This window comes from Pseudopipra pipra, chromosome 8 (assembly GCF_036250125.1).
Source record: "Pseudopipra pipra isolate bDixPip1 chromosome 8, bDixPip1.hap1, whole genome shotgun sequence".
Taxonomy (NCBI): Eukaryota; Metazoa; Chordata; class Aves; order Passeriformes; family Pipridae; genus Pseudopipra; species Pseudopipra pipra.
Window position 1 is genome coordinate 26,096,497 of NC_087556.1, and position 21,096 is coordinate 26,117,592.

Sequence of the window (21,096 nt, forward strand, 5' to 3'; positions counted from 1 at the left end):
TAACCCTTGAGACGAGGCGGAGAAAGAGCAAGAGCTGTGACATCTTCCTGCAGTCCCAGGAGCTGACTAGGTGGGCAAGAATCACAAGGTCTGTTTTGGGACCAGGTAATAATTGCAGTATTACAAGACTGAGTGCATTTAGGGAATCAGTTTGACAATTCATTCCTTGCTCTTTTCCTGGGATGATGCAGAAACTTGTATTCTCCTTAGTCATGGTGGATTTCAACTCAGCTCATCACCAAGTCAAATAATAAAAAAGTGACAGTTTGCAGAACTCTTTAGCATCGAAATCACCTTTTTGAGAATAAATCCCGTTGATGTCTCCTCAAGTAAAAAAGATTTGAAGGAGAATAAATGCACTGGGAAATTTTTGCAAAATACTGTTTGATGTTCCAATCAATTCTCCATAGACCTCTGAGTCGGACTGTGACTGTTAGAAAACTTGTGTGTTGTGCCACGGACTGTTTTTCCTTCCTCAGAACTGTTGCTGCCATTTCACAGTGAGTAGGAAACTTTAAATTTTTATGACTTGGATATCACTTATTAGTGGATGAAAGGACTTTAGTTTGTCTTTTTTGGTGTTTCTTGGGTTCATGCTACTACAGGAAGTAACATATCCTTACCAAAGGTACTGTTGGGATCAGCTCTGTTTTGGCCATCAAAAGTAGCAGGAAGATGCTATCCAGGCATTTAAAAGAAACAAAAAAGGCCCCTTGATAATATTTTAGTTAGCAGATCAATTACTGTCTTCTTAAGCTCAAGACTGAAATTTTAGGAAAAAGCAATAGGTAGTTTGTCTTGTCACAAAACATTAATTGTGAAGTGTATATATATTTATATTATATGATATTTGCTATGGAAAAAGTAAAAGGAATTGGTGGTAAAATATTTATTGTTCTGTTCTTCCACTTTATGTGCACATAATTCCCATCATCAATAATTGATATATGCTTATATTCAGTAAGAGGAGATTCCCAAGGAAAATAGTATAATTTCTCTGGTTTTCATTGAAATTTAAGGTGGGTTTTTTTTTAATAAGATAGATACACTTGCCTAGCATGTGTTCACTAACAGGTCTGAGTAATTGAGTCATTCCTCACTGCTGAAGTCTTAGATCACTGTATCTGAAATTGCTGAAAATGGGACTTTCTGTCCTGAATGTCTGAGAAGCAGTAAACTATGAATAGAGTAAAACAAGTCGTTATCGTCCCGGAGGAGGTCCACAGCTCTGCTCAGAAAAGGGCAGCAGGCATTAAAAGCAACCTTTTCATATTCAGCAAATAGTGAAATAAAGAATCCATTCCATAAGAGGCACTGTTGTTTCTACTATACACCTTTTCCCCACTACCTGGGGTGCCTGGAAAGCCTTATGCACTCACTACCTATACGCTTTATGTGCCTGAAGTGAAAAATCACATACAGAGAACACACTGGAAAGGTACAGAAGAAATCTTGGCTGCAATAGTGGTCTTTTTCAACTGCTTTTTTTGCTATTAACAGTGAAACTTTCCATGCTGGGTTAACGAAGATCTAAATGCATGGATAGTTTATAATGTAGTACTTAATTTTGGCTTGACTAATCAAATGCAAGAGAGGCTAATCCAGTTTCTCACAAACTATCTTTCTCTGCTTCGCTTACAGATCTATGACATTTACAGCTATTACTGAGCATGCCCTAAACTAACAGAGATAGGATTTTGGGAAGTCTTTTAGGTCTGAAATATGGCTATCAGATATAATTCAGCCAGTAAGATGTGCACCTTTTTTTGTTTTTTTGAAATGTCTGCTGTACGAGAAAAAGACATGCTGTATAAGTATTCATATTTTCATATTTTCTTTACATATTTTAAGGAAGAACTCATAAAATGAGGTGATCTGTTTGACACATTCTTTCCTTGTGAATGTCACTCCTGTTTTGGCTCTCTAGCATGGGAAAGACTTTTTTCCCATACTTTCAAAGTGTTGACAATTACATTCTTCGTAGTGGAAAGAGACAACAAGAGTGATATTAGAAAGTGCTCTGGGATAGTTAATAGAACTGTATGAAGCTATCTTCAAGTGGATCTGGAAAAGAGGTCTTTATTCCTCTTCTGCCTCACTTCTTACCCCTCTGACAAGGAAAGAGAGAATAGCATGGGTAAGACATATCTTGTCTCCTCCTCTCTGTACTGTGTCTGGTGTGTTTATTTGCCCTGGCACTGTAACCTACTTGTTTAAGGCAAATACAGAGAGTCATTGCATCACGGCTCTCAGCACCCCACTTCAACTCTTGTTTTGCTCAAGGGTGAAAGCAACCCACCACCATTGGAAGTGGTCCGAAGGTGATGAGCAGGGGCAACATCACTGAATGTTTCCTACCTCCTCTGGAAATACCTGTGTCCAACTTTGCTCAGAAAATGATGTGTCAATGATCCTTTACTCCGATACCTGCTTCCTGTTCAAGCTGCTTCTAATTTTGCTTCCATAGTCTAATCTTTTGGAATGACATTTTTTCATGAAGTTATTTTTCAAGCTTAGCAAAAACTGGTTTATCAATTAATACAAAAGGAGTCATTTGTGTGAAAATGTTGCTTTCTAAGGTATTGGTCTGCCCAAAATTCTGCCTGTAAAATTAAAATCATGTTGCAGCTTTGCTTCTGACTGCTCAGGTGAGCTAAGATTAGATACGTCATTCAGTCCTTGGCACCCACTTTGCTATTCAAAATAACTTCAGCATATTGGGAAGATGCAGTATCCACTGGCAGACCAGCGTCCCTCCCTCAGAGAGCAAGAGAGCTGCCAAACATCATGTTCAAATAATAGAGTACTTTGCTATTCTGCTTTTCCCTCTACATCTCCAGCAATTCTTTGTTGGGTAAAAGGAGAGCTGCATACATTACCTCTCTCTTGTAGTGTTTTAGATCTTCCAACATAAATAACTCCCATGGAAACACTTGGAGGAGTGTTTGAAAGACAAGTGTTGCAGCGTGGGACAAGAGCAAAATGACATCTCTAAACTGTCATAATTCAGGTTACCTGGAGCTTTTCATTAACTTCTCCTAAACACTTTGGCTTTTCTGGTTATCATTTTGTACTATTTTTCACAGACCTACCCTTGGTAAATTGGTGAAGTGTCAGTGTAGTAATGAAAGGCAGTAAGACTGAGTGAAAAACAGGCTGTCTTAAATGCAGTAGATTTTGTTTATTAATTAATGAGCACCACAAAAAGAACTGCAAAACAGCCTGTGAGAGGTAAATGGATTTATGCTTGAGTCAGAAATATTTGAAAGACAGTTTACTCCAGTAGAAAAAGTCTCTCTTTTAATATATAACTAATCCTTCAGAAAGCCCTGGAAGGACTTTTCACAATAAGAGAACTGCTGAGATTTGAATTGCAAATATTTGCGGCAACCACTGTTTTCCCAAAATATGTGTTAAGGTGGCTTCAAATTTTGACTGTTCCTATTTATTTCCAGGTATGACACACCAGCCTACCCCTTCCCCTTCCAAGTATAAACAATGCAAAACATGTTTTGTCACAAAACCTGTATATTTAACTGTCCTAGGCTATTGAGATTAGAAAACCCAAGAGGTGTGGTTGCCAAAACTCAAACAATTAGAAATTAGCTGATGGTAGTCAGGGAGAAAAGACAGCGGTAAAATATTTTGCAGAACTAATGTTGCATTATTTGTTCTCACATAATCCCTTTTGGTCACAATTCACATTTATTACACTTCTTCCATTTATCTACAAATAAAACTCAACAAGCTACTGTTTTCCTGCCGGATTTTTTTTTTTTTTGGGCTAGAGATGCCTAATGTTTACTTCTATCTGAATCCAGCAATTTCAGTCGTGTTATATTCAAGGGATCTCATCTTTATTTTTTTGATAAATGAATAAGATAGTCTGGTTGCCTTGATTAAATTAGCTGTGTGACAGGGGAGCTGTAGTAGCTTGCTATACGTCCAGTTTTACTTTTCAAAGTCAATGGGCAGTCCTGAAACAGGCGGGAGAAATTTATTTAATTAATCCCTTAGTTGGGAAACAGGTAATTGATTATATGTGTTATTTTAGCTACCACTGTTCACAGCCCAATGTGAATCACTCAAATAACCAGTGAATCGGGTTTAATGGGCTGTTCCCCCGAAGAATAAAACTCACTGGTGTAGGAACTGATATTCCAGAGGAATAATGGGAGTGTGGGCAAACAGCCCAGTGACCTTCAGACCTTCTTTAGAGAAGAAAGGTGTTTTGGAGAAGTGACTGCTCCACACTGGGGGCAGTACTGAACCAGGATGCCAGCAGGAACAAACAGCAATTTCTAGTCCACCTCGAAGCTAGTAGCCACCAAATTTTACCAGACTTGAATCCCTAGGGGAGAAGGGGAATACTCAAGGATTCATGGGTCTTGTGAAGAAAAAGTTTAGACCAGTGATCTGCAAGGTGGAGAGCAGGTGTGATATCAGTGCAGGCTGGGTTTACTCACGGGCTAGATTTAGGTGGTGAGTCTGCTGCTAATGTCTTCCCATCACCTGGCCATTTACAGGTTTTGTGACATGAAATTGTCATTTTCCATACCAAAGAAGAAGTCCACAAACCATTCAGATAATGACCAAAGGAAAAGTAAAAATTTGTCAGCAGTTTAAGTGTTTGCTCAGTGTTAATATCAGGAGCAGTAAAGGCTCCTTCATTTACATTGCAATGCTAATTCAGCTTTCCAGCCTATACAGTAATTATATGTTTTTTATAACTAAGTCTATTACATAATTGCATTTAAATCATAAAGTTAAATCCAAAGCAACTGTATTTAACCTACAACAAGATGCAATTAACAATATAAATAGTCCCACAATTAAATGGGCAACTATTACTCTCTCTATGAACAGACTTTTTTGGATACTGAGAAAATGTAATTTTAAATGCATTATCATTTTATTGTTATGTCCTCAATTTTTGTGAATTTTGAAAAGTATGTTAGTCAAGTCCAGCAGAAATGGATGTGAATGTTAAATAAAGTCCTGTTCTCAGTAACAGTGCAGTAGTTTTTGGACTCATGCTCCAGATTTTCTCTGCTTGAAGCAGCTGTGCCCTTATCCAGTGACAAAAAAATTATCCTCAGCTCCTTCACAGATCTTTCAGCCCATTGTTGATTTTCTGTTAAAGGTAGCAATACAGCTACTTCTCAGCATGCAGTGATTTTCAGACCTATTTGACTTAAATTAGTATTTATTTAAGGAAGATGAAATCTGCTGGTAATTCATCTTCTGAGTGTAATTAGTAATCTGCTGCTGTATCCCAGCTATGGAGTTGAAATAGTTTTAGTTGTTATTTTTTATCTGCTACCCTCAGGAATCAAATTAGATGGCTAATAGACTGGTCAAAATAACAGAAAATTTGTTCACAGTTGCTTAATCAGATTTAAAATCAGCATGTTTGAACCCAAATAAGCAATTTAGATCTTATTTAAATGTTATATTATTATCTAATTATATCTAAAAGCAGAGCCTCCTTATTTTTAGAGAGAGGAATTATACAATAGTACAAATACTAGTTTATGAAACTATCTGAATGCACAATTGCAATTTTTCTGGTACAAGACCTCTTATATTTAGAGACAGATTCACTATCATTAGCAAAAAATTAGATTTATTAAAGTCTGCTGGGGTTTTTATTGTTGCTTGGCAAATGCAAAACTGTTGTTAATGTCTGAAGTGGTATAGACCTAATTGTGTTGAACTTGTGTTCTGAAAAAATTTAGTTTCTCTCTAATTGCTTTATTTTCGACTCAGTATCTGCTTGCCAGGGTTAACACTTTTCTTTGTTCAAGTCAACTACCAAGAATACTTTCTCTTCAAGCTTTTTTAATCCTTTAGTCTTGAAATATAAATGCAGTCACTGATAATGGGAAATGTAGATTTCCACCATGCATAGCAGCCAGACTGAAGCTCTTTGCTTAGCAAAGGGACACTGAGTTGAGGAATTGATATTAACAGTGAAATACCAACAGTTAAAAACATTCTCATTGGGGCTAAAAATGATTGACTGAGAGCTGGAGCTACTAAGTGTTTACTGGAATGTGTGAAGATTTATTAACATTGGTATGGGGATGGTCTTATTTGTCTAGACACGTAGAAGATCTACTGTGTCTGGACTGTGATTTGTGGAAACCTTTCCCCTTTGTAAACAGTATTTTTTTCTCGGTGATAGACATGGCCCCAATTACACTGCACTATTGGCCTGGAGCTTCAATTGGCTTTGATAGAAACCTGCTAGTCAGAAATAAGTGTAAAACTATTGCCTTTTTTTTTTTTTTTTAATTCCCTTTGAGCTAGGGATCCGGAATGAGTTTTCAGAAATCTGCTGAAAAAACATTACTTTTCTGATAGTATAATTTCAGAATTTTTGAATTTATTTTTCTTGTTTTTGCAAAGGATGTCTTGGGTTACAATGTCTGAAAGAAAGGGATGTAAATACTTCAGGAAAGAGCATTTCCTAAATTGCTACATAACACTTTGTGTGCTGGGCACAGTTGTTTCTTCTCCACGATGTCATAAAGTGGTTAATAAGTACAGAATGCAGAAAAAGTCCAGAACCCATTGTTCTTTGCCATTCATCTTACTTACTTTAAATTCTGCAGGCATCTTCTCAATAGTTTTTACCAGCAAATGACTGCTTTCAAAACTTCTGTACACCAAATGACTGCAAATATATAATCTCACTTGCTATGTAGGTATTTAATGCTGTTTCTCTCTTCTAAGCCAGACAAAAACTGTAGCACAGGTTTAAGCCTGGCTTGCACACAGCTCAAGGGGGATAGTTCAGTTATAAAGCAATGCAGCCATCATTCTGAGATGTGTGCTTCAAAACAAGTCACATTCTCGAATAATAGGACTATGCCTGTTGTTTGCTCCACTTTGAAACCCACGTGGAGATATATAGCAATACCAGTATAACTATTTAAATATGCATAGAGCAGAAAAAACAGAAACAATTTTCATATGATAAATGGAACATTTGAAACAAAACAAAAACAGCCCCAACAACACACACACAAACAACACAACTCTTAGATGATTTTAAAGATAATTTTCTTTAAATAATGAAAAGAGCTCATCTTCAGATGATTTTTTTTTTTAAATTCCCAGAAACACCTATGGAGCCCCTAGCACAGGAAGTACTTAGACCTGTTGGAGCAAGTTCAGAGGAAGGCCATGAAAATGATAAGAGGAATGGAACAACTCTCCTATGAGGAAATGTGGAGAGAGTTGGGGTTGTTCAGCCTATGGTGATTTCTGTTGATTTTTGTTGGTTTCCTTTTGTTTCCAGAGGTGGGGTTTTTTTTAATGCAAATGAATATAATTTTCTCTTAAACAGAAAATCAGGTTTTAGGAAATGGAGTATTCTCTGTCTCCACTGAACTGGACTACTCACAGATTTTTCCACCATGCACAGAAAGGAGAGGGGTCTTGTGCCTGCAAGAGACTTCAGCAATCTTTGGAGAGGCCTTACACAACAATGAATTTCTTTTGCTGTAACAAAAGCCACGAGTGTTAAGGATCAGGGTGATTTTAAAAATGGCCCCCTTGTTACCATCTCCATTCTTTGAATGACAGCTGGTAAGCATTGTGCTTTTGCAATTTTGCTGTCAAAATGCATGGTGTTTTATGACTAGTACATCTCATGGAAATAGATTGCACACCTCGCTGTAGAAGCAGTTAGTCAACAAAATGCACTCTGGCACTTGGTGTAGAGATTGTAATTATTTGACTGGTGGCCAGCCTAGGTAGCTCTTGGGAGCCGTAAATAGTATTTAGAGGTTGCCGTAAAAGCTTTTTAATTTGTTACATCAGAGTTCATTTACATTGTACACCATATGTCATGGCAAAAGCACCCTCTCTTTGTAGAACATTATGCAGAACACAATATGTTATAAATACAACTTTTTAATGGCCTTCAGAGTAGCTGTAGATAGCTCATCCAGGAGGCTGCTTAAAGATGGATCTGTTACGTGGCTGGAAATCTGAGGTCACTTCGTTTTAGCTAATGAAATGAGTCAAGATGCACTCTGTGTTTCAGATGAGAACATGGCCCACTAGCAGTTCAATCTCAATAATGTGAAGTCATTCATTACAGATTAATGCAGAAGTTGTTACTATAACTGGAGAATGCATCCTCTGGAAGCAGAGGAGAAGGACCTCAGTTTTGAAGGGAGGAAATCTCTGGATGAACTTGAACCCACTGCTGTGCAGCTAATGTGAAACAAGACATGCAACTCCAGCAGTGTATTGAGGAGAGGTTATAGCACATGTAAGGTAATTAGCTGTTGTCCAAAATTACACGAATGTACTCTGTGGTTTAGTCACTTCAGTTCAAGCAGCTGAAGTGGGAAGAAGGGCAAAGAGAGACTACCAAAGAATGGAGTGCATGTTTTCAGGAGAAGATGAAAAGAGCTTAGCTGGCTTAGCAATTGAAGGCTGCAAATTGAAGGCTGAGAGCAGATAGGATTATTCTAAATAAATGCATCAGAGAGGATTAAGCATGAGGGAAGAAGAACTTTATAAACTGAAGGACAATGATGGTGGGGAAAAGAAAAGGTTAGGTAATGTACATTAGCAAATTTAACCCAGCAATTTAATGTTTATTAACCTTTACAGGAGTAATTTCCACCCACTCCTACAAGATACTGATTATGTGAAAGATAGTAAATGAAAGATGTGCACTAACCTGATAAAAACTAGGTAGCATAGTGACATTCAACACCTAAAACAACTGGGAAGCAGAAACAGCCTTTTATTTATAGTCTAAACAAAGGGGTTTTTTGCTTCTTTTGCAGAGGAAATATCAGTTCACCAAGGAACTCTGGACTACTTAGTGTCTCTTTCCCCGTCTTTCTCCCTCGTTATTTCTTTCTCCGTCTTTATTCCCAGTTATTTCTAGCTTTTTCTAACAGATACAATGTATTTTTATGTATTGGGGAAGGGTCCATGCTTTGTCGGGAGTGACCATAACCTTAACAAGCATCTGTCTTTGCTGTCAGTAGGTTTCTATATACTTGTATTTGTCTCCATCTTTGTTAAACAACTCTTATTCTCAACTTGATTTTTAGAAGATTGGTAACTCTCTGAAGTACCGAGGGTGGAAAGAAACATTGTTCCTTTTAAAGTCAATATTTCTTTCTTAGAGTAATTCTGCTCTGGCCTTTGTTATAAAGAGATTTATCCTGTTTGGCCCTGCCAAATAAGATATCAGAGGGATAAAAAAAGAAAATTATGTTCAGTTTATATGGAATCGCATCCCTCCATGAGCTTCAGTGGTTTTGAGCTTATTGCCAATTACTTGCAATCAGACTCATGAAACTTGTAAACATGGTATGTGTTTCAGAGAGACTAAACAGCTGATCCTGAAATCAACCCACTGTGTCAGGATGGGTGTTCTGGTCTCAATGCCTTTTCATGGTTTAGCCTTCCTGTCACTAGTCAGCTTCAAGTGTTAGCTGCTTCTAATCCTCCTAAGAAATGATGAGAATATCGTTCTTATTTGCCCTCTGCAGCACTGGGCAGTATTTCCATGCGAATGGAACTGGATAACATCACTGGAGAAGCTGTTTCCCTGTCACCAGTCTTACAAGGCTCCATGCTTGTATGTCTTGCCACCAAAACTTGCTAGCTCATGAGGAGAGGAGATGCCCCAAAGACTTCCTCCTACCAGGGAAGTGCAACAGGGGTCAGAGAAGTGTGGTATCTACAGCCACAGGGGCACTGCTCCAGAAAATAGAAGGGCAATGTGCAGACCTGAGACATTAAACATCCTAAAGGACCTATGTTTGTTACTGTAGTCTCCTACACTTCCTAAATCTTCCTGTTAGAGGGACAGCTTTTCTGCCTTTCCAGAAGTGAGGAGGAGGCTGCAAAGCAAAGGTTTTTTCTATCAGGCCTTAGTGTCTTCCTATGGCTAGAGGTGACCCTGCACATGACCCATCCTCTGTCGAAGACTGCATGCTACATCTATTGGTTTGGATACTTGAAAACACTTTTACCAGGTGGTAGAATGAGGATTTGTACCATAATGCCTTGCAAGAACTGACTGTACCTTCGAAGGCAAAAGTGGCTCTGATCACCCTGATATGCTAACCAACTTCTGCTTGTAAAACTTCCCTCCCTTTTGTTGAAATGCATCTACTCCCTCCAGGGATGCGTGGCTCTCTTCTTCCAAGGCAGGGAAATAATTAGCTGCCATGGTCTCTCAGCCATGCTTCGCACAACACTTTGAAGGAGCTTGTTAGATGCACATAACTTACCATGCTCGTCTCGTGTTAAAACCATCAATTGCTAAATTCACCTTTTCAAGCTGGAGACAGAGCCAGAGGAGTGAGTCAGTCATGTGGAGCAGGTGTGGCTTCCTGATTTCATTAATTTAGTTAATTACAGCTCTTCTTCAACAGCATCAATCTTTTGTGTGTCTTATGCAGTAAATCCCTGGTTTATAAATCCAATTGCTGTGGCTGCTTGATGATCAGTTTTGAAAATTCTATGCTTTCCCTCATGCATGTTGACTCTGTCTGACTGCCCACTCAGCCAATCAAGTCCAATTTCTATTATAATGAGCTTTTGGAGATGTGATGAAGTTTGAATGCCAAGGGCTGGCAAGGAATTATGGTATTTCCCAACTTTACTCTGTGATTCTTTCCTCCTCTAAATCCCTCACTGTTGCTGTTCTAAACAGATTTTGATTGTATAAGGAGAGAACATGCAATTAGTAAAAGTAAATAAATAATTACTGAAGGAATATGAATGTTAGGATGGTTAACAGTGGTGAGAAGAGAATGTTGTAATCTGACTGAGGGAAAGATGTATTTGAGGACTTAGTGCATTTAGATCAGCTTTACAGGTAATCAATTACTACCTCTGCTTTCATACAGGGCTCAGGATCATCTTTGTACCTTGGTTTCTCTAACAACTTCATCAGTCCTCAAAATTCATTGGCATGCAGACTTTTGACGGATTCCCCCCTTTCCCCCCCCCCCGCACAAATACTGAAGTCCTGAAATATTATGCTTAACCAAAGCTTTCACATGTGTAAATTAGAATTCTGAAAGGGAAATGCCATAGAATCAACAGCTGAAATGTAGCTGTTGAAATCAAAGTATTTGTGTCTGTGTAACCCAAATGTGTGTGTGTACGAAACATCAAATAATTTATAGGGAAAGTATGATTTTTATATGAAATTTCTCCAATATGTTTGTGCCTTGAAATTCCAGATCTGTGCACAAATATGTTCATTCTAAAAAGTTTATAATTTTTTCCTGCCAGTGTTATTTTTGGACTTTTTGTTCTTAGCCTTTTTGTATTGTTTGCAAATCTTTGTGGCTTTTAACACATTTTCAGAGATATGCTTACACTATTTGTATGTTTGGAATCAGGCAAATCTGTTACATAAATATAAGTTTATTCTGAGAGATTTTAAAATAGGAAGAAGAAGAAGAAGAAGAAAAGCCAATAGATATATGGAACATTGTAGCTTAGTGAACTATCTCTTTCACTCTCATTATTATTTTACCTTTTTAAGGGTTATTGTCATACTATAGCAGTGAGACAGCCATTCCAGAATTCAACCTTTATTTTTATTCTCTTTAAAGGTGAATCTTGCAATATCTCTGAAAACACACAGAGGAGCTTTAATTTGGTAAACCAAGTAACAGACCTGGGAATATTTGGATTGATATGATTAGCTCTTCCCAAAATAAATAAATGACAAGGATTTAGCTGTCAGTTGTCTTTGGTAAGTGTCTAATTTCCAAGCAGATAATTTTAGAGGTAAGCACAATGTTCAGAACTCTGCAGACCCGCTTACTACAAAAACTATTCCTTCTGCATTTCCATGGATCAAATCCTATACACACTGAAACCATCTGCAGTGGTCCCTTTGCAGGGTAATGGATCCTGCCTTACAAGGCCACAGGAAAACTTTGGTGACTCCAGTGGCTCTGTGTGCCATGGGGGTCTGATCCAGCACTGGAGCACTGCATGAACTGCAGCACTATCGTGAGAAACAACAAATCCACTCAGATGCTTGATCAGCTAATGTTCACCACAGGGGTGATTTCACAAATGGAGGCCAAGGCCTTTCTCAGGCAATATGACAGGAAGCAGGATAATGTAATATGGCAGATGCTGCATGGAGGGGAATTGGGGGTCATTTTGTATGCCCATGTATAATGCAACCTTATGTCATAATTAAGACACTGGATAGAAGCCGTTGAGAAGGATTAGCTACTGATCCATACATTTTATGTTTCTGTTTATTTAAGATAAAGCCTCATGCTAGAGTGATTTTTTTTTTTTAATATTAAGCACCCTTTAAAGCTTTAATTTCCTTCATTTTCTTTGTAGATGTCTATTTTTTCCGTGTCTTTATCTCTGTTTAGGTAAAAAGAAGGATTTCTAGAGGATGACCTGTCTTTAGAAGTTGGCCTATAAAGCAGGACAGAGATGTATTGAATTGAACCATAATTCCCATGATTCATGGCAGCACTATATCCAAGGATAAGTATGTTTCCCAATTGCAGGGTGAAGTGGAATAGTCTCACTTTTCAAGTATATGAAGATGATTCTCTCTGGTTTCTTTTTAAATAATGAAGTTTCCCATAAAAACTGGGCACCCCTGCTGAAATAATCTTTCCTCAAGAAACATGATTTTCTATCAGTAACCAGCTATGACTGAAAAATGTCCTTCTCCTCAAATTCTGGACAGATAAATAGGGAGATGTGAAACTATTCTGTAGAAGGAAGTTCTGAACTGAAGGCCAGAGTGGACATGAACTTTTTGAACCCCTGTTAAAAGTCAGCTGTGATAGAAGATAGAGAGGGGACAGGCAGAAACAGATTGCATTCAATTATTCAATTAATTTCTATCACTGATTATTTCAAATCTTCAGGCTGGTGCTTAGGAACAAAAGGTTGGGGCAACCATCTGTTTCAAAAGTGTGCCAGAGAAAATGAAATGATCAATTAGTATCAAAGGTAGACTTTTCATCTGACATGGAAAGTGGAAAAAACATGAAGGTATGAAACCCTGTGAGCAGATCCCTTGGAGTTTAAAGTGTGTTTGAAATGATCCTGGTTTTTTTCTAGCCAAGGAATAATAATCCTGCTTCTTTCTCTTTACATTTCTCCTTCTTCTCTCTTTGCTTTCCTGTGCTGTTTTCTTGCTCTCACCAAATCTTCCAGTTGATTTCCAAGCGAGATTGTTCAGCTTTATCAATTTTATATATGTTTGGACCTTTGCAGTTTCCATGGAACTTCAGTGGAGCTGAAGGTCTTTGAAGACCATCTCTGTCAAGTTTTGAAGAGAGTTTTTTCAGGACATTTAGCCTGGAAAATATCTTGTTCCTTCTTTCAAAAAAAAGGGAAAAGAGGGGAAAAAAACCCCAACCAATCAACTAAACAAACAGACAAAAAAACCCAACCAAAAACTGTTTGAAACAATTCTTGAAAGCTACATCATACCACTGCCAAGTTCAGATAGTTTCTACTTTCCCCTGGTGCATAGGGTCAGAGGCCAATCTGCTCCATAGATGAAAACTAAATATAGTAATACCTTGTTCATGGGCAATTTGCCTGTAAGGGAGTTAAAGGTTTGCCAGTATTGTTGTACCTGTTTCCTTGCAGAGGTTGCATAGCTATGGTTAGGCAAATTCACCATGTGGGGAACAGTCCTCTTTTCATTCATCTGAAACAAGGCTTACAAATACAAACACACCACAAGACTCTCCCACTGAGAAAACCAGCTCTGAAAAATAATCTGACCTGCCATATAAATTTCACCAAAACCAGGCAAAATTCAGTTGAGGCACATTTGTAGGTATAAAATGCAAGACTTCTGAATGTAATATTTTAAACAATAAAAAAAATACCTATTGAGTGCCTTTGTATCTCTTAGTGCCTCCAGTTCAGAAAACAGATCATCATTTTTGGTTTGGGGAGCTCCATGTTTACTTATTTCCTCTTTGATAGGAGTATGGTGCATGCAATGTGACATATCCAAATCTTTTTTATTACCAGGCAATTTAAGGAAAAAAATGCAATAACTATTTAAACAGTTCCTAAATTTAGTACTACAAAATAAGAGACAAATATTTTATAAGTATCTAAACAGTAGCTTGGTTCCAAGAGGCTCACTGTCTGGCTCAGTCATTAAAAAAGTTAACAGGATATTTATAACACTGTCTGTTTTCCTCTATATGGTCTCCAAAGAACAGGCTCTTGATATGGGGACAAAGCTACTTCTCATATGTACCTATTTTTCTCTGAGATTTCATTCAAATAAAACTTCCTTTTCTCTGCTTTGGGATATTTAATAGAGTTGATAATTTAACAGATTAACAATATCAATTATCTTATTTCCCTAACAAGATAATGTTTACCAGTATGTATATGCTACTGTTCTCCCTTTTGTGTTGACAGATAGTAAAGAAAAACCTTTACTGAATGCAAATGCAAAGCCTAAGGACTGATGTTGTAGTTAAGTGGACTATAAATGGGTAACTATCCACCATAAATGCAATGCTGGATATATACCACCTTAGTGGAGCTTAGAGCTCCTGTAGCTAGGCAGGTTTTCAGAAGAAAATACAGTAAGAACATTTTGATTAATTAAATCTATCAATAAATCTGGATGCATTTTGACAACTTTTGTCTGGAAAGGTTTCTCTCAGCTCCAGGATGGGAAGAGTATTTTGAAAAGGAATAGAGTTCAGTAGAAACACACTAGTGATTTTCCTCACCAGCTTTGTAGGAGCATGAGATTTTACTTCCTACTATGCCACTGTGCCACATATCTTACACTTTTGGCTATTCCAGACCAATTCTACTGCAAATTTTCTAACTCTTTGAATAAATAGATATTCAATGGAGGAGAGAAAAAAATGCATTGACTGGACATGTCCTCCATGTCTTCATATGAAAGACAAAGAAAACAACAATAAAATCTTTTTGAAGAAGGCATTCAGTCACCCCAGCTTTGGTCATCTGATGAAAATGCATTTTACCTTGCAGATTGAGAGGTACCTCCAGAAACATATTCAGAGTAGAAGCCTGAGTTGTTTCCTGAACTACCTGGCTGCTGGTAGTGCCTCTGTCTCCAGGGACTAAAGGCAGCTTTGATTAACCTGCTCATTTAAGTTCCTAAAGTCATATGGATTCAATCTTCTTTTTATACAGCACATACTGTGGGAGAGCAGAAGGCTCAGAACTACAGAAAGAATTCAATATCTAACTTTCCTGTTTAAAGAGACAAGTCCATTGATATCAGTAGGAGTGGGGCACAGAGGTATCACTGGATCTGCAAATTTGCTGGGTAGTGCTAACAACAAAGCGAATTGCAATCTCATGTCTTCTTAGATTTTTGTTAATCTATGAACTGTCTTCATCATATGAATGTAAATTCCTTGTAGAAATACAGGGTCCTAATTGTTTCTTTTTCTCATTTAGGCTGCCCATTTTTTTCTGACAGGTATCTCTTAGATGCTGCTGTAGTTTGCTATCCCTCGTCTTTATTAGCGTTACGTTTGTCTGCACATAATCTGGTCTTCTTCATGGCTCTCTTCCTTGAGTAATAACAGTTTGGGAATCCACAAGCCAGCAGGGCTCTTCCTGCCTCACAGAGTCTTGTGCATGTCAGTCCACTGCCAATGCACCTGCAGTTATCCATTGCTGATGCACAAGCACAGAAAAGCTGTCTGGGATTATTAGCTCAGGCATTGCTTCCCCTCCTACATTAATTCAGATGTAGGTGTTGTGTTGAAAGCCCTGAAGCTGTGCTGACAATTCTTGTTTTCTGAAATAATTAATTTGAATGCTTGGTGTTGCTGATTTTCAGGGATGGTGGTGATATCAGCTATCAGGTTAGGTAAGTAAATTCCTGCCATCTTTCCAGAAATACTGAATTCTTTAGAAGTGAATAGGGATACTGTTATTATTTACAACAAGAAAGGAAGTTACGAAGACTCCAATTTTCTTACACTTGTCCCCAACAAGTACCTCAATGAAGCAAGAAAAGGTCCTGTTTCCAAAAAAATGGGTTTTGCTACCAAATGTATTTGTTTCTAATGGAAGGTGAGGAATGGATTTCATACACAAGGGAAGATATGTGCTTTTAAAATAATGTTTTTCGAAAATGTCCTGTAAAATAAAACTTGCACCCATGAAAACTTGAAAAGGTTTTATTTTGTAAAAAAATGGGATATTGGATTTTTGGGTCAATTTTACGTGCACAAGCACAAAAATATATACATGTGTATAATCATGTAAGCATTTTACACAGAAAGGTTGTTCTATATAACAGGAAAAAACATTTTGGAAATTGCAAAAATAAAATGTTGTTCTTTTTTTTTCAGTGCTGCTATAAAAATAGTTCTAAAACATTTTGTCAGGTAAAGCTGAGTGTTTTTTGTTATATAAGCAGTTATGGAACTTTCTGTCTTATAATCTAACTTGTAGAAACTTATCTAAACAAGGGGAATAATATGTCCGAAGTAAGACTAGAAACTTTTACGTAGTGTAGAAAGTATGTTAAGATATTGTGAACTTTAGTTTGCAACCTTTATAATCAGAAAGCTCTTTCAGAAAGCATGTGCTAAGCCATTTATCTGCCTAGCAGAAAATTTCCTAATATTTTACCTTTCTGTTTTAGACTGATTCAAGCTAAAATTATACAGATATGCACACAGGAGGCGTGGAGTAGCCCAAATCCCAGGCTCAAATTTGGCAGATGGTTTAGAAACAATAGACCTTGAACTAAGACTCAGGGTGATGAAAATATTGTGATTTCAGTGAAACTCATCCCTAGTTCTTCTTTGATGTCATCTTCACTCAGAATTCTGTCTCTTCTTTGACCCTTTCTGTGCTCAGAGTTGAGAATCTCAGTGCCGAATTGCCAATTTGGTTAAAACCTCCTGCTAAGGTAGCTGTTAATTTTAACTAGTAGTTGCAACCATAGGTCACTAGGAAAAAATCAGACTGCATCAGTGTCTATCATTACTTCTACTACATCAGTGAATTAGCAGCCATCTCCCCTCCCACAGGCAGATCAATCTCACTGTTAGCAGTTTCCCATGATATTGTTCCACAACAATTGGTCTCTATCTGTTATATTGCCCACAAACCCACTCTTCCCTTATCTTCATACTAATCTCCAAATGTTTGGCATTCCAAAATCTCTGGAACAATCTGCCCAGAACACAGAGGGGGACACCACCAGCAGCCGGGCTGCTTTTCAATTGTCCAGGCAATCAGTGCTGGCTTGTTTCACCACATGCGAATTGGTTTGGAAGAGGAGGGCGACAGTCTTTCCTCCCAGGCAATCAGCATTGCTAAAGCCATCATGGACAGACGAGTAGTGAATCTGAGACTGTCCTATCCACTCCCATTCTCAGAACATTTATGAGATTGTGGCCATATCACATCTGGCCTCTTAGGGAGTATGCAGTAAACTAAACCATTTCCATTGTAGATGACAGATGGGATTTGGGCAGACAGACTGATGAATATCACTAAGACCTCTCCTCCAGAATATCTGTACCTCTTATTGATGTCAGAGCTAAAGCTGATATAGCTTGAAGCAGAGGAAATGCTGTTTCCAACATTAAGGAAGCACAGTTGAGGGACCAAGATATTTTCACTTTAAACAAATTAGCAAAAAAATACATTTTCTAAGCCTCAAAAATAGTGAGAGTTGAACAGTCTCTTGACAGAGTTCAAGGATGATAGAAAATGCTCAGATATCCTTGGGTTGCTATCAAGATAAAGAGACACACAGAAGGGAGTAGTTAATGGATGGCATATCCATTTGATCAGCAAGACAAGAGACTCTCCAATATCATGGGTCCTCAGGCTGTATGGACTGATGCTGATGGGAGCAAGTGAACAATTAAAAGCAACTACCTTTTACAGCATCAAGTTATCAGTGCACGTTTACATGGTATGAAACTATCTTTATATCAGGGGTTTGGACTCTGTATGGGTCAGTGGAGAATGTCATGCACATGCTCAGAAATCTTACGCCACAGGTAAGATTTGGACCCTCTGTTTTGACATATCTGCAACATCAAACCAATGCACTGCTAAGGTGACAAGGCATTGCAGCTATACTTCTTCCCTGCTGGTTTTTGCTCCTCTGTATCTCCTGTTTGACCATCTGGAATGCAATCTCTTCCGAAGAACTGAGTCACACTACATAACTGGAGTGTAGCTGCCACTTTTGCAGCCCCAAGAAACTCTGCAACCTGGTGGAAGCCTTGTGATTCAAATGGTAAAGAAGGTTATTAAGTCTATTGCTCCTCTATTCTCACTGAAAACCAGAGTACAACACTTCATCCCACTGGAAGATGGTAGGCCATTGCAGACTCAGTGAAATAAGCATTCATGTCCACGAGCTAAATAACTAAGTCTGCTGGTGGTCTGCTTGGCTTTTGCAGGAAAGGATGAAAGGCATGAACTCTGCTCCTCCTGAGACAGAAAAAAATGATTTTTTTATAGGCCTGGGAGCAATTTTTGTTTTTTTTTCACATGGAATCCAACTGGGATCTGCAGAAGCAATTCCTTCTCACCTCCTACCCAAAGGCTGGAGCTCAGAGCTGATGGCTGCTTTAGCTGAGACTTGCAGCCTTGCCCTCAAAAAATATAGTTCAAGTTCAAAATGTATTTGCTCCTCTGTAGTCTGCTGGAATGGCAATACTCCAACTCAGAAAACTGCCTGCAGCTTTAGAGAAAGTATAATGCTCAATGAAATGAGTTTTAAATGGGAGAAAGATGGTGTTGCTGGAGTATCTCCTATTATACATCCACTATGGGATTGGCACCTCCGTGACTTGGTGATTAAGAGCATCTGAAAAAGCTATACTGAGATTATATAAAACTAGATCTGAAATTGAAGAAATTTTGTTCACATACATATGTTCTCCTAGTAGATGAATGTTTTTGCCAAGACAAAAAAAATAGTATGAAGTTTGAAGGGAAGGTTGACATGCAAGGAAGATGGTATGTCTCTTGTTTACATCGTGCAGTGTCTTGTCAATTAATATTGCTGCAGTTAAATTCACAGCAAATGGACCTTTGTTCTCAACTATTACTATTCAATAGTTCTTGAAGTTTTAGCAGTTTAGTTCTATCAGCAAATGCAGGCTCAAACCATGTGAATCATCTCTGAGTTTTTAAAAAACAACTTTATTTAAAAAAATGAAAGGTAAATGACTTCAGATGGCAAACTGCATCAGGAGAGCTAAATAGGGAAAAAATATTGTTACAGTGACAGTAATATTAGCTGCCACAAACAAAATCAGTCAATAAAAGCACTTTGGAAATTTAAAAAGCCAAATGAATGAATAAGCCTCTTCCCAAATTCAATATTCTGTTGTATAAAATATTAGTACTCAGGCTAAAATCACCTTCTGAGTATAGTATTTTTTTCTGTTTTATCAGCAATCTTTCTCTTCCACCTAGTAAATTCATTTATTTGTTCAAACCTGCAGTGTGTTGCCAGCACTTTCTAACATACGTATATAAGATAATGCACCTTTCATCCACCCTAAACCTCTCAATCCACAGGTTATTGATTTAGTCATGCTGCTGTAAAGAAAAACAACCACATTCTCTGTCTTTCTCTGGCTCAAGTGACCAAAACTTCTCTTACTTGATGAAATCTACCTCTTATAACGAGGGCACTGGGGACTGTATTTGCACAAGGACAAGCATGGGGCCTGTGTTGAGAATCACTTGCTCATCATTCCAGTGGCTCATAAGAACAAGGAGACAAGTAGAGCCAGGGAAGAGCTCTTCACTAGCAATCTATCCCAATTCCCTTTTTCTGAGATAATGAAAAAAACTATGTTGGCTAATAGCAATATGGGTAAAGAAAATTCCCCCAGAGTCAGCAATGCTTACATTTGGGTTTGGGTCTTTTTGAGTTTCTCTTAAGAACATAGAAATTCTTCCTCCCCAAGCTGTCAGTGCTGTGAGGAGCTAACACTGCCTACATGAAATGCAGATTTTCTACCATAACAATGTGGAGTGAGGTGTGTGAGCCCTCATGTTGCCAATGGCACTGAATGGGACTGGAAGCCGACCAGTTCATCTTTTTTCCTGAGTAAAGGCTCATACCTTTCATTACCCTTAACTCCTGGTCTGCAGGAGATTGTAAGGTCTGTATTTCATGCACTTCTGGATGTACTTGGATCAACAAGGCTTACCCTACACTTTCTGTCTGCAAGAAACGCTTGACTTTTTAGCAGTGTTTGACCTAATTGATTGAAAAAATTTGACCCTGCCTTCCAGGTAAGAAGCCAGGTCAGTTATCCAGGCTTCCTCCACCTCCATGCAAGGTTTCTGTGACTCTTTGTCAGAAGGTAAATTCAAAGAGGATGTCCAAATCTCAGTAATAGATCTTGTTAGCTGCTTCTGCAGGGCACCTTCCTCTTGTGAGACCAAAAATCATGCCTGTGTCATCCAGATGACCTCTGCTGCTACACACAGATTTCAGTGCAAAGCCTGTGATTTACAGACTCTCTGAGTCACCTAAAATTGTCACGAATGAGCATCAAGAAGTAAGAGCACAACACCTCCTTGTTGGCAGCTGCGGCTGAGATTTGTCTTTTCCAGGGACAAACATATAACCTAGATGCTTAAGAAACACTTGCAAATGTCATGGGGTCAGGAAGGAAAGCCAAGAAGATAAGAGGCCATGGCATTTTGCTTTTCCTGGTCCCCTAGCACATACCAAATGCCCTGATGCCTGGGTCCCTCACAGCCAAGTTAAGCCAAGTTATTTGTGACTGTGTTTTTCCATTCCTGTATCCACTGCCACATCAGTCCATTCCCAAAGAAATCCAACAAACAAAGAAGAATTGTTTACAGTTCACTTCCACCTACCAGACAGTACCAAATTTGATGGGTTTTTTTTTTGTTTATTTTCCCTGACGAGGACATCTGTTTACTAGAACTCATCTCAAACGTTAGTGAACATCAAAAGGGATGTCTGTAAGACTGCAGCTGGATTCAGATGGTACAAAGCCCTTCAAGTGACTGTTCAAATCTCTTTTTCTCTTCTGCATCCTCAGTCTCCAA